Genomic DNA, 12,370 nt, shown 5'->3' with positions numbered 1-12,370 from the left:
TCAGCCTGGCCCAGCACTGGCCAATGCAGCCATCTGGGGAGTGAGCCAATGAAGAGAATATCTATTTCTGTGTCTCTCCCTCTTTCTAACTCTTTCAAAATAAATAAATATTTAAAATAAAATAACAGGCAAAGGATTTGAATAGACATTTTTCAAAAAAAAGATAAACAAATGATCAATAAGCATATAGAAAGATACTCAACATCACTAATAAGAGAACTACAGATCAAAATCACAATAAAACATCACCTTACAACCATTAGGATGGTTACTATAAACAGCAGCATATAACAAGCCTTGGTGAGGATGTAGAGAAATTGGAAACTTGGGGTCTGCTGATAAGATTGCAAAATGGTGTAACCATTAAATAAAATAGTATAGAGGTTCCTCAAAAAATTAAAAATAGAACCACTATGATCCAACAATTCCATTTTCGGGTTTATTATAGTCAAAAGAATTGAGAACAGGGTTTCACAGAGTTACGTGCATACCCATGTTCATAGCAGCATTGTGATAGCCAAGAGATAAAAGCAATCAAAATGTCCATTAATAAATGAATGGATAAGCAAAATGTAGTTTATTCATACAACGGAATATTATTCATGCTTAAGAGAAAAGGAAGTACTGTAACATGATAGAACAAAGATGAACCTTGAGGACACTGAAAGTAATTCATATTTTCACTTGCCAAGGTTTCAGTTACCTATGAGGATCCATAATCTGAAATGTGGAAAATTGTAGAAATAGTTCATAAGTTTTATTTTTTAAAGATTTGTTTATTTATTTAAAGTCAGAGTTACACAGAAAGAGAAGGAGAGGCAGAGAGAGGTCTTCCATTCGCTGGTTCACTTCCCAATTGGTTACAACAGCTGGAGCTGTGCCAATCTGAAGCCAGGAGCTTCTTCCAGATCTCCCACACAGGTGCAGGGGCCCAAGGACTTGGGCCATCTTCTGCTACTTTCCCAGGCCATAGAAGAGAACTGGATCAGAAGTGGAGCAGCCAGGACTCTAACCAGCACCCATATGGGATGCCAGCACTGCAGGCAGCAGCTTTACCCAATACACCACAGCGCTGGCCCCGAAAGTTTTAAATAGCTTTTATTATAGTATATTGCTAATTTTTCTGATTTTATTATTGTTAATCTTTTACTACATCTAACTTATATATTAATCATTGGTATGTATAGGAAAAAACTGTGTGTGTGTGTGTGTACGTGTGCACATATATATAATTCAGCATCCCCAGAAGGTCTTTGTACCATATTTCCCACGAATAAGGGAAGACTACTGTACATTTAACTGTTTTTTTTTTATTTTGTTATTGTTTTTTTATTTTTGACAGGCAGAGTGGACAGAGAGAGAGAGAGACAGAGAGAAAGGTCTTCCTTTGCCGTTGGTTCACCCTCCAATGGCCGCTGCGGCTGGCACACCGCACGATCGGAAGGCAGGAGCCAGGTGCTTCTCCTGGTCTCCCATGGGGTGCAGGGCCCAAGCACTTGGGATATCCTCCACTGCACTCCCGGGCCACAGCAGAGAGCTGGCCTGGAAGAGGAGCAACCGGACAGAATCCAGCGCCCCAACCGGGACTAGAACCTGGTGTGCCAGTGCCGCAAGGCAGAGGATTAGCCTATTGAGCCGCGGCACCGGCCTTTAACTCTGTTTTATTTTATTTTATTTATTTATTTGAAAGTCATAGTTACACAGAGAGAGAAGCAGCAGGGAGAGAGAGAGAGAAAGAGAGAGAGAGAGAGAAAGAGAGAGAAAGAGGTATCTTCCATTCACTGGTTCACTCCCCAATTAGCCTCAATGGCAGGAGCTGCACCGATCCGAAGCCAGGAGCCAGAAGCTTCTTCCAGGTCTCCCATGTGGGTGCAGGGTCCCAAGGACTTGGGCCATCTTCTACTGCTTTCCCAGGCCATAGAAGAGCTCGATCAGAAGTGGAGCAACTGAGACTCCAACCAGCACCCATATGGGATGCTGGCATTGCAGGTGGCAGCTTTACCCGCTACTACACCACAGCACCGGCCCCTTAACTCTACATTTAAAGTGGTTAATATGGGGGTGGGCATTTGGTGTAACGCTTAAGATGTCACTTGGCACATCTGCATTCTAAACCAGAGTGCCTGGTTTCAAGTCCTGGTTCTGCTCCCTGATTCCAGCTTTCTGCTAATATGAATCCTGGGAGACAGTGGTGATGGATCAAGTAATTGGCTTCCTGCCACCCATGTGGGAAACCTGATTGAATTCCTGTTTCTGGGCTTGCCTGTCCCAGGCATTGTGGGCATTTGGGAGTGAACTAGTGGTTGGGAGCTTACTCCTATTCTACCTCTCAAATAAATTTCAAAAATAAAATTTAAATATCCACATATACATATATATATATGTGCATATATATGATGCCTCTCAAATAAATTTCAAAAATAAAATATCTATCTATATATCTATATAAAGAGATGCACTTGTTGGCTGTTAATCACTACCAAAAATACCAATTAATCTTATGGGCCCTAAATGCAATCACATAGTATATCCATTTAAGAGGGAGTCAGAGGAGATACAACATGCAATGGAGAAGCAATATGAGGCCGGCGCCGTGGCTCAACAGGCTAATCCTCTGCCTTGCGGCGCCGGCACACCAGGTTCTAGTCCCAGTTGGGGCGTGGGATTCTGTCCAGGTTGCCCCTCTTCCAGGCCAGCTCTCTTCCCGGGAGTGCAGTGGAGGATGGCCCAAGTCCTTGGGCCCTGCACCCCATGGGAGACCAGGAAAAGCACCTGGCTCCTGGCTTCAGATCAACGCGGCGGCCATTGGAGGGTGAACCAATGGCAAAAGGAAGACTTTCTCTCTGTCTCTCTCTCTCACTGTCCACTCTGCCTGTCAAAAATAAAAAAAATAAAATAAAAAAAGAGAAGCAATATGAAGACAGATCAGAGAAAAATTAGAAGAATCTAGAGCAATGTGGCCACAAAGGATCACCAGCAACCACCAGAAGCTGGAAGAGGCAAGGGAAAGATTGTGGCCATGTTGATACTTCAATGTTAGCTCTATAAAACTCATTTCAGATTTCTGACTTCCAGAACTGTGAGAAAATAAATTCTTTTAAACTACCCAAATCTGTGGTAATTTGAAACAACAGCCATTGAAAACTAATACCACACTGTACCTATTTGAATGCACATAAAAATCCTGTGGAAGAACCAAGCCATGGCTACTTCTGAGAAGTGTGTCTTAAGAGCTAGACAAAGGGCCAGCGCCGTGGCTTAACAGGCTAATCCTTAACAGGCTAGTTCCGGTTGGGGCGCCGGATTCTATCCCGGTTGCCCCTCTTCCAGGCCAGCTCTCTGCTATGGCCCGGGAAGGCAGTGGAGGATGGCCCAAGTCCTTGGGCCCTGCACCCGCATGGGAGACCAGGAGAAGCACCTGGCTCCTGCCATTGGATCAGCGCGATGCGCCGGCCGCAGCGGCCATTGGAGGGTGAACCAACGGCAAAAAGGAAGACCTTTCTCTCTCTCTCTCTCTCTCACTATCCACTCTGCCTGTCAAAAAATAAATTAAAAAAAAAAAAAAAAAAAGGAGCTAGACAAAGAACTTCTGCTTTTTACCTTATTAACACTCATCCATACCATCTGATTTTTTAATAAAATATTTATTTATTTGAGAGGCAGAGTTTCAGACACAGAGAGGGAGAGAACAGGGAGAGGTCTTCCATCTGCTAGTTCACTCCCCAAATGGCCACAATGGCCAGAGCTGGACCAATCTGAAGCCAAGAGCTTCTTCTGGGTCTCCCACGTGGGTACAGGGGCCTAAGCATTTGGGCCATCTTTCTCTGCTTTTTCAGGCACATTAGCATGGAGCTGGATGGGAAGTGGAGTAGCTGGGACTCAAACCGGTGTCCATATGGGATGCTGGTGGCAGAAGCCACAGTGCCAGCCCCAAGAAAGATTTTTTTTAAAGATTTATTTATTTGAAAGGCAGAATTATAGAGAGTGAAGGAAAGACAGAGTGAGATCAATCTTTCACCCACTGGTTCACACCCCAGATGGTCCCAACAGCCAGGGCTGAGCCCTGAGCCAGGCTGTAGCCAGAAGCTTCTTCCAGGTGTCCCACGTGGGTGCAGGGGCCCATGGACTTGGGCCATCTTCCTCTGCCTTCTCAGGTTCATCAACAGGGAGTTGGATCAGAAGTGGAGCAGCCTGTATAGGATGCCAGCATTGTAGGCAGTGGCTTTACTCACTATACCACAATGATAGCCTGATTTGATTTTTTTTTAAGCAAGCAGCCTCTATGTCTTACACATAAATGTTTTTAAAAGAGATGGAGAGAGAAAGAAGTATCTTTCATCATCTGAATCACTCCCCAAATGGCTTCAACAGGTAGGACTGAACTCAACAGCCAAAATCAGGAGCCTGAAACTCCATCCGGGTCTCCTATGTGAGTGGCAGGGGTCCAAATACTTTAGCCACTTTCTCCTGGTTTCCCAGGCACATTAGTAGGGGGCTGGATTGGAAGCAGAGCAGCCAGGACTCAAACCAGTGCTCATATGGGATACCAACATAGCAGGTACCGGCTTAACCTGCTGTGCCACAATGCTGGCCCCTTAAACATTTTAAAACTTTAAATTCCTGCCTGGATGGAGCTGGCACCATGGTGTAGCAGATAAAGCCACTGCCTGAGGCACCAGTATTTAAAGATTTATTTATTTACTTGAAGGCAGAGTTACAGAGATAGGGGGCTAGAAAAGAGAGAGGTCTTCTATCCACTGGTTCACTCCCCAAATGGCGACAATAGACCAGGCTGGGCCAAGCCAAAGCCAGGAGCCCCTTCTGGGCCTCCCACATGGGCACAGAGGCCCAAGCACTTGGACTATCCTCTGCTGCTTTCCCAGGAACATTAGCAGAGAGCTGAACCAGAAGTGGGGCAGCCAGGGCTCAAATCAGCACCCATATAGGATGTGGGTGCCACAGGCTGCAGTTTTGCCTACTACACCATATAGCCAGCCCCCAAAAAATATTTTTAAAAGATTTATTTGAAAGTCAGAGTTACAAAGATAGAGGGAGAAACAAAGATAGATCTTCCAAACACTGGTTTACTCTCTGTATGGCCATGATGGCCAGAGCTGAGCCAGGCCAAAGCCAGGAACCAGGGGCTTCTTCCAGTTCTCATGTGCATGCAGGGGCCCAAATACTAGGGCCATCTTTCATTGCTTTTCCCAGACCATTAGCAAGGAGCAGGACTGAAAGTGGAGCAGCGGCTTTACCCACTTCTCCATGGTGCCAGCCCCATCTAAGCCAGAATATAAAGTTTTAAAATTTTTAAGGAGCCAATATTGTGGCGCAGCAAGTTAAGTCACCACCTGCACTCATATGGGATGCTGGCATCCCAGGTGATAGCTGTGCCACAGTGCCAGTCCCCTCAGAAATTTCTGATACAGGATTTGGTCTTTCCTCTCAAATGAAGCACACAAGCTGGTTTTAGATTAGAAGGTTTTCCAGAGATTCTTTTAAAAAAGGAATGTATCACATAAAAAAGAGTCAAAAGTATACTATGGAATTATAATACTAATTAAATTCCTGTATAAAAATATATAACATGGAAACTTGATGCAATGACAGAAATAAGTGCTACAGAGGCTGGCACTGTGGCGCAGTGGGTTAAGCTTCTGCCTGCAATGCTGGTATCCCATATGGGCACTAGTTTGAGTCCCCCTGCTCCACTTCTGATCCAGCTTCTTGCTAATGTGACTGGGAAAGCAATGGAGGATAACCCAAGTCCCTAGGCCCCTATACCCACGTGGGAGACCTGGAAGAAGTTCCTCGCTCCCAGCTTTGGCTTTGCCCAGTCCTGGCCATTGCAGCCATTTGGGGAGTGAATCAGTGGATGGGAGATCTCTCTCTGTCTCTCCTTCTCTTTCTGTAAGTCTACTTTTCAAATAAATAAATATTTAAATAAAGAAAGAGGCCGGCACCGTAGCTTAACAGACTAATCCTCCGCCTTATGGTGCCGGCACACTGGGTTCTAGTCCCGGTTGGGGCGCCGGATTCTATCCCAGTTGCCCCTCTTCCAGGCCAGCTCTCTGCTATGGCCCAGGAAGGCAGTGGAGGATGGCCCAAGTGCTTGGGCCCTGCACCCGCATGGGAGACCAGGAGAAGCACCTGGCTCCTAGCTTTGGATCAGCGCAATGCACCGGCCACAGCAGCCATTGGAGGGTGAACCAACGGCAAAAAGGAAGAGAGAGAGAGAAAGAGAGAAAGAGAGAGAGAGAGAGAGAGAGAGAGAGAGAAAAGGTCTTCCATCCTCTGGTCATTCCTCAGATGGCTGCAACAGCTGGAGCTGCGTTAATCCAAAGCCAGGAGCTTCTTCTGGGTCTCCCATGCAGGTGCAGGGGACCAAGAACTTGGGTCATCTTCTTATTCTTTTTTTTTTTTTTTTTTTAAGATTTATTTTATTTATTTGAAAGACAAAGTTACAGAGAGAGGTAGAGACAGAGAGAGAGGTCTTCCATTCGCTGGTTCACTCCCCAGATGGCTGCAACAGCCAGAGCTGTGCCAATCTGAAGCCAAGAGCCTGGAGCTTCTTCTGGGTCTCTCATGTGGGTACAGGGGCCCAAGGACTAGGGCTATCTTCTACTGCTTTTCCAGGCTATAGCAAAGAGCTGGCTCAGAAGAGGAGCAGCTGGGACTCAAACCGGCACCCATAAAGGATGCCAGCACTGCAGGCGGTGGCTTTACCAGCTAACTCACAGCCCGGCCCCAGTACCCTCTTTCTAACTTTAGCTCTTGATTTTAAAAAAATCAAGTAGACTGAAACTGTGTATAAAAAAGTGAACAGAGGCCGGCGCCGTAGCTTAACAGGCTAATTCTCCGCCTTGTGGCGCCGGCACACCGGGTTCTAGTCCCGGTCGGGGTGCCGGATTCTATCCCGGTTGCCCCTCTTCCAGGCCAGCTCTCTGCTATGGCCCGGGAAGGCAGTGGAGGATGGCCCAAGTCCTTGGGCCCTGCACCTGCATGGGAGACCAGGAGAAGCACCTGGCTCCTGGCTTCGGGTCAGCGCGATGCACTGGCCGCAGCGGCCATTGGAGGGTGAACCAACGGCAAAGGAAGACCTTTCTCTCTGTCTCTCTCACTATCCACTCTGCCTGTCAAAAAAAAAAAAAAAGAAAAAAAAAAAAGTGAACAGAATCTGCTCGATGGAAGTCAGTAAAATTGTGTCTGTCTACTTGGGCTGCTGAAAAGACTCTTTTGGCTTATCTCCTGGCAGTAGTCGAGTTTCAGGTAAGTAAAATGCAGAAAAAAATTCACATTAAACAAATGAATTTGATTTCAAGAAATGCTTGAAATGACCCAGCTTTTTTCTCATCTTTATAATAAGGGTCTAAAATTTCAATAGTTTGTCATTCATTTTCTGTCTGTCATTTTGCCTTTCAAATAAATAAAAAGAAAAAAGTGTTATAAAGGGGAAAATAGAACTCAGTGAAAAGCAAATTACAAAGAGGGCATTTGTTTATGATCTAAACTTCCTCTGAAAGTCTCAGCCCGTCTTACATTGTGTCTCTGCCTTTCAAGTAAGATTTAAAAAAAAAATTTTTTTTTTTAAATTAGTAGGAGGGGTACACGTTTGGTGTGGTGATTAAAATGTTACTTGGAACACTTGCATTCCATATTTAAGTGTCTGGTTCAAGTCATGGTTCCTTCCCTTCTGATCCAGCTTCTTGCTAATGCACACCGTGAGAAGCAGCAGATGATGGCCCAAATACTTGGGTCCCTGTCACACACCTAGGAAACCTGGATTGAGTTCTGGACCCCTGGCTTCAGCCTGGCCCAGCACAAGATGCTGCAGGGATTTGGGGAGTGAACCAGCTGAGGGAAGATCTTTCTGTGTGTTCTGTTTCTCTTTTTCTTTCTCTCTCTCTCTTTAAATACAAATAAAAATTTTTAAATTAATAAAATAGAATTGGATTATAATCCAAAGTACAAAGCAAATACACAGAGGCTGGCGCTGCGGTATAGTGGATTAAGCCACCATCTGCAGTGCTGCCATCCCATATGGATGCCAGTTTGAGTCCCGGCTGCTCCACTTCCGATCTAGTTCCTTGCTAACATGCCTGGGGAAGTTGTGGAAGTGCTTGGATCCCTGCACCCATGTGCAAGACTCTGGATGAAGCTCCTGGCTCCTGGTTTCAGTGTGGCCCAGCTCTGGCCGTTGTGGCCATTTAGGGAATGAACCAGCAGATGGGAGATGGAAGACTTTCTCTGCCTCTGCCTCTCCGGTAATGCCACCTTTTTTTTTTTTTTTTTTTTTTTAAGATTTATTTTATTTTATTTGAAAGTCAGGACTCACACATTTTCTACCCTCCTCCCTGCCCCAGGTGTATTAAAGGGATAAAGGATTCAACTCAGAGCATTCCCAACAGACACAGGAGAACAATTTGAGCTACAAAATAAAGAAGCATTGGACTATAACCCAAACTATAATGTAAATATTGAGTCCACAATGATATAAATACTTGACTAAACTAATAAATGGAGGAGAAACAAATCTCTCATGCAGAATTCCAAATAAATTACACAGATACACTACTCTAAAAAGATTCCCTACTCCTTAAGTGCAGACTGCTCATAGTGACTTCCAAAGAGTACACTAAGGGAAGGGAAAAAAGTAACTTCACAGCGCAGAGAGCCCACAAACACTAGGAGGTACGCAATTAAGGTCAATATTAGCTGGTATAATCATGGTGATAGTATGTACACTTGAAATAATGATGAAAATGGCATTCTATTTCTATAGCCTTCCTAACAAAAACCATAACCCCAGTCTATCATGAAAAAAGTCAGACAAATTCCAACAGAAGGACATCCTGCAATGTACTTGACCTCAAAACTTCTCTAGGGGCCAGCGTTGTGGATTAACAGGTTGAGCCGTCGCCTGCATCCCTTATGAGCAGCCAATATGAGCCCCAGTTTGAGTCCAGGCTGCTCTGCTTCCAATCCAGCTAGGAAAGCATCAGAGGACAGCCTGAGGGCTTGGGCCCCTGCCACCTATGTAGGAGACCCGGATGGACTGCCAGGCTCCTGGCTTCTGCTTGGCCTGGCCCTGGCTGCAGCAGACATTCCAGTTGGATGGAAGATCTCTCTGTTTTTCCCTCTCGCTAATTCTGCCTTTCAAATAAATAAATCTTAAAAAAAATTAAAAACTTCTCTACATTAAGATTTTTTAAAAACTGAGAAATAAAAGTAGGAGGAGAAACAGATCTACCTTCCTACCCAAGTGATACAAACATAAATCTGTAACTTTTGTAATTATTTTAATTGAAGATTTCTCAAAGTAGTCTGTTGAGATACTGCTCACATACAAAGATCCAGAAAGATAGTCAAATGGCTAGCTATATACTGATTTTATCACTTTATCATGCAGAGAAGACTATGCCAGTTTCAGCCAATTTTGTTCAACAACTATTGTTGTTTTGATTTTTTTTTTTGTGCCACCTACTTTGTTCCAAAGGTCTTTTTGAGATACCTCACAGGAAGAAAAAAAATGCTCTTCTATCATCTCTGTGAGTAAATCAGAAAATAAAGAGCAAACAATAATAAACAACCAAAATATAACAATAAATACTATGCAGTAACTAAAGGAAAGTGAAGTAAAAGTGACTAAGAGAGCTACTTTAACTGGGAGCTTAGAAAAAGATGACATTTGAATTGAGACCTGAGAGGAGCCCATCAGACAGGCCTAAAGTAGGGGTAGTACAGGATGGGAAGTTTCAGAGAACAGCAAGTGCCAAGGTAAAAAGGAGCCAAGTTTATTGTGCTGGAGGTGTAGGAAGCAGGCAGGGTAACTGCCCGGAGGAATGAACTAACTAATATACTCCAGAGGTAATGAGGCTCATTTAAAAACCTTAAACCTCTCCAACACTGGAAGAATTCACCATCACAATCAGATTAAGATCTCAATTTTATGCTTGTCCTTAACCCCTCCCCCCATTACAACTGTCTATCTCCCATATGGTAAACATTGTATTTTGAACCATCCCATTTTCCCTCTAAACACGACTGTCATTCATATTTCATCAAATCTCTGGTAGAACTATTTAAAAAAAAAGGTGTGTGGGAGGTACATTCTATCCTGAGATTACAACTGATTTCTTAACGTATTCCATTATTTCATATAGCACATCATATTCAAAGGTAAAAAGTAAAGGCCCTGGAGACAGAGTAACTTGAGTTCAAATTCAGGTTCTATCACTTATTATACGAGTTTGAGCAATTTGCATAACCTTTCTAAGTCTCAATTTCCTCATCTATAAAACACTGTGAGGATTAAAAATGATAAAATGTGGCATCTAGTGAGTATTCAATAAATGTCAGCAAACATATTTGAACACTTATTTTGATGAAGGACCAGAGCTGGGCCAGAGGGATTATAAAAACAACAATCTGCTTCAGTAAACTGTTTGAGAGATAAAAGTGTCAAACTACCTTAGGTCAGGAGTTTGTCTTTCTCTGGTTCAGCAGTGTATTCTCTGAATCTAAAACAATGTTTGATACACATAATACAGTAAGTTTAATACAGTAAGCATCAACCTGAATATCTGAGATTCATTAATTCAAAGAAGCTCAAGAAAATCTAGCTTTACTCCAATATAAAGTTTTCATTCCCCATCAAGATTTTTAACACTATCCTAAGACATTGTTAAAAATGTTTATTATTTTTAACTGCTTCCAAAAACTTAGAACAATGTTCATAATATTAAGGTACTCAAATTTATTGCAATTAAAACTCTGCTGTTAAAATTGAACTTGTCAAAAGCTGTATCTGTCTATGATGGAATTAACACACACTGCCATTCCTAATTCAAACCTGATGAGCACAACTCAGGGAGTAAAGTATAAGGCATATTGCTACGAAACAGCGTTGCTTGCCATTGCCTTCGTGAAGTCTTTAAAAATCCATGTAAACCTTTTTCTCAAGTTTACCAAGTAGGATTACCTTACACTGACAAAATTTATTTCAACTTCGTATCAAAAAAATTTAAAGCATCATTATAATTCTTACGATTAAGTTCATTTCAGTCACTTTAAAAAAAGTCCAAATCTTTTAGGACTTCTTAAAAAGTTTCAAAAGATTGTTAGCTTAATTTGTTGGCTCTCCAGGTCAAAGAAGGACTTTTCACGGTGACGAAAATGGAGAAAGGAGGAGCTCACCTTACTAAAAATGAGTTTTCAATTACTATAATTACGCATAATATAAGACAGGCAGCATTTCTGGGCCAAGATTTGATGCCTTGGCTCCCACGAGAATTAAATCAGAGCCATGCACAAATGTGGGGCAAGTTCTGCAAAAAAGAAAAAAAAAAAAAAAAAACCAAACACTTCACCCGCTATGGACGGTGAATGAAAAACTCATTGTTGAGATGCATCACCACGAACCCATTTTCTAGCACACAGTAGCCAGTCTGGCAACACCGCTTCCAACATTTCCTACCCAACAACCCAAAGGGGACGCACTGAAATCCTGGCCCGACAATGACCACGGTTGCAGATAGATACAAGCTATCTCCACGGCCGGCTGAGTGCTGAGAGCGAAAAAATAAGAAATCTAGTTTGCCGAGCCCGCACCTTAAAGCAGCAGGGCGGCCTGCCTCACCTACAGCGCTGGGCTATTGTACTGGTCCCCAAAACCTTCCGAGCTGCAAAGACACCCGCACTCTACCGACGTCTTCCGACACAGAAAGCCGGGCGGAGCGGTGATGGGCTGGAATCGTCTACACCGCAGCTCGCCGGCAGGCACACAGGTGTGCAGGCAAGGCCCCTGGCACCTCTCGTCCGCGTCAGGCTCCGAGGCCGCCAGGCCCCTCACAGCCGCCGGCAGCCCCCACGGGTTCCTATCCACTCATTCATTCATTCGTGTGACAATTACGCGACGGGCATGCTAGCAGGGCCCCCGCCCCGGCACACCTCAGCCGCTAGGCGCGGCCCTGCGCCGCCCGCGAACCCCGGACGCGGCCGCCCGCGCCCAGCCGCGGCGCTCCGCGAGCACCCGGAACCCGGCCCCGGCCCTCGCTGCCACGCGCGGGCGCCCACGCCCCTCACCCCCACCCCGCCCCGCCATCCGAGGGTCTCCTGGCCTCCGCCCCGCTCGGCCGCCTCACACCTACCGGGTCCGTGAGGCAGTGGAGGCGCGCGTCCAGGAGCCCCCAGCGAAGGCGTCAGAACCCGCTCTGCGCGCGCGCGCGACGCCCGAATGCCAGGGCCTAAGCGAGCGGGTCAGACCCACGGCCCCCTCACTTCCGCCGGGTCAAAACCGAGCGGCCTGCTCTAAGCCGTTTGAAAACGCTTGGCCGCGCACACCCCGCAGTGTCCTGGCCGCTTATTGGTC

At 45.0% G+C, this 12,370-nt stretch overlaps 1 protein-coding gene across 3 annotated transcripts in view; it reads right to left on the bottom strand.

The window, feature by feature from the left end:
• CKAP5 (cytoskeleton associated protein 5) overlaps positions 1–12,370 on the bottom strand; it is a 113,987-nt gene that overhangs the window by 101,238 nt on the left and 379 nt on the right. Inside the window, exons 1-2 of one of the 3 annotated variants that reach the window (XM_062196208.1) lie at positions 12,150–12,297; positions 10,471–10,520 (exon numbers count right to left, since the gene is read on the bottom strand). The exons of 1 other annotated variant lie outside the window; for it this stretch is intronic. The gene's annotated coding sequence lies outside the window, so the exon portion shown is untranslated. Of the gene's footprint in view, positions 1–10,470; positions 10,521–12,149; positions 12,298–12,370 lie in introns of those variants that run through there. One more of the 3 variants, XM_062196207.1, reaches the window with a different exon arrangement.

Source organism: Lepus europaeus, chromosome 7 (assembly GCF_033115175.1).
Source record: "Lepus europaeus isolate LE1 chromosome 7, mLepTim1.pri, whole genome shotgun sequence".
Classification (NCBI taxonomy): Eukaryota; Metazoa; Chordata; class Mammalia; order Lagomorpha; family Leporidae; genus Lepus; species Lepus europaeus.
The sequence above is the reverse complement of the archived record's forward strand: the minus strand, read 5'-3'. Positions and strand labels throughout refer to the sequence as shown.